Raw genomic sequence first — 2,540 nt, 5'->3', positions numbered from 1 at the left:
CCACGACTTCCACGACTGGTCAGGAGGTTCTAAAGACGGGGTTGTCTGTTCCCTCCTCCCCCCCGTCTAGTAAGGAGGTTCTGGTGACTGGGAATGTCCGTTCCCTCCTCCCCCTGCCTGCTCAGGAGGTTCTAAGAGACTGGGCTTGTCCGTTCCGTCAGTAGCTGCGCTCCATCAATGCATCGGGTTTCCAGCGGCGCGCCGGAGAGGAAGGGAAACAACCCAGACAGCAGGAGCTCCACTATTATTATTACACACACTCATACGCATGCACGCACACACATCGCACACGCACCTACCCACACACACACACACACACACACACACACCCAGACACAGACACACATCCAGTATTGGCAGAACACTCGTTAAACGGAAGGCTGAAATGTCATTTCCGTATCGACGCTCTGCTGTGTTCGTGGGCCGACTTTAAACCAAAACACAAAAGCCGGGATGTGGAATGATTTTTGGATTCACAATTGATCGATCTCCATCGCTCAATGAACAGGGTGTGTAAGACATTTCCAATTATTTAATTTACTTTATTCACTATACTGTAGGCTACTTTGAAAAACTGGAAAAGAGAGGGGGAGAGATAGATAGAGATAGTGACAGGGTGAGAGAAACGGAGAGAGAGCGAGGGGGAGGGAGACAAGGAGAAAGAGAGCAAGAGGGATAGTGCGTGAGAGAGAGAGAGGGATTGCGCTAGAGAGAGAGAGAGAGAGAAAGAGAGAGAGAGAAAGAGAGAGAGAGAGAGAGAGAGAGAGAGAGAGAGAGAGATAGAGAGAGAGAGAGAGAGAGAGGAGAGAGGAATAGATGAAGACAAGGAGTGACAGAGTGAGAGAAAGTGAGAGAATGCTGGACGGAGGACAAGAACATTATTTCTCACGTACTAATGAGAAATGAGGGGAGAGGAAACTCACATTACTTACTGCCTTGGCTCAGGGGCGTGTCGTTGTGTGTGTGTGTGTGTGTGTGTATGTGTGTGAGGGGTGGTGTGTGCATGTGTGCATGCATGTGTGTGCTGAGGTGGAGGGTCTGTGTAAGTGTTGAGGTGGTGTGTGTGTGTGTGTGTGTGTGTGTGTGTGAATAGGTGTGTGTGCGTGCGCTGCCTGTGTGTGCGTTCATGCATGTGTGTGTGTTTTAGTCAAGGTCAGGTAGGTAGCGATAGTAGACCCTCAGGTTGGACCAGTGCCAGCAGCTCACTATGCGGCCTCCATTTTGTTTGACTTTGGAAGAATATCTGATTTACGGCTGAGAGAGACGACCGCCAGCAGCCTCACTCTCCTCCCTCGCCTCACCCCTCCCCCCCCCCCCCCCCCCCTCCCCCCCCCCCCCCGCAGGGAGGGAAAAGAGCCAGCACCCCAGGAGGGACGTACAGGAGGCCCCGGGGCCCATTCAGCCCCGACAGTGGAAAACCCTTCAACAGACACACACATACACATACACACACACTAGGCATTAGGCACACTACACCAAACACACTGTGACGACCCACACACACAAACTCACATAGAATATGTGCTGTTGGCTATTCTGATTGGACCAAGTTTGTGTGCTATGTGACCAGAATCAGGCAGGTCAAAATCCTTAGAAATAAATAACATGTATTATATTGATAATGATTATAAAACATTCCTGCTGGTAACAGAAGGATGGAATCAAAGACTGAAAAGATCAAGCCGATGATGTCTGGCCCAGTTGGTGATGTCACTATTTTTGTGAGCAACGTGTATCCATGTTAGAGAGTAGGAACTAAAAGCCGCACCACTGTCCAGCGCACACACGCACACAGAGGCTGAATGAATGCTTTGAGGCTAATTTGAGCGGTCATGTCCCCTCCACAGAGGAACTGAATGCTTGAGGTCAGAGGCCAATCTGTGGTTCCACATGGGCCAGAACACACTGATCTGCTGTTGTTGGCTCATTAAATATGAAACACACACACACACACACACACACACACACACACAACTCACTGTTCGGATGTCAGTCTGTCTGTCTGTCTGTATCACTCTGTGGCCGTCTGCCCGTCTCATCACTTGTCTTACCGTCTGTCTCTCTTCCTGCCTGCCTGTGTCTGTCTGTGTATCCTTCCTGTCTGTCTGTATCTGTGTATCAGTCCTGTCTGTCTATTTCTGTGTATCTGTCCTGTCTGTCAATGTGTTTCCATGCGTATCTCTTTCAAGTGAGAATGTTAGTCTGGCCTGGGTCTACATGCCTCATGCTTCATTATTTACCAGGGTTAGGCTTCCAACTGCGTGTGATGAAACATTTACTTCTATCTACCACCGATTTCCCCCAAAACAACCGCACTCGTCCTCCCGTCTCTCCGTTCTCGCACACAGGCTTTTTATTGTGTAATTATTGAAAGGCTCTCATTTCTACAGACAATGTTCATCAAAAGAACCATCTATTAAATATGATGACCGCTTATTGATCACCAAAAATAAGCAAGGTACCAAACCATTGAATATCGTTACAATATTATAGATATTCTTGATCAACAATCATGAACATCTGATAAATCATGTGAATCA

The sequence above is a fragment of the Micromesistius poutassou genome (genome assembly GCF_964030765.1).
Source record: "Micromesistius poutassou genome assembly, contig: SCAFFOLD_5261, whole genome shotgun sequence".
In the NCBI taxonomy this organism is placed as follows: Eukaryota; Metazoa; Chordata; class Actinopteri; order Gadiformes; family Gadidae; genus Micromesistius; species Micromesistius poutassou.
Note: the sequence above shows the minus strand (reverse complement) of the source record.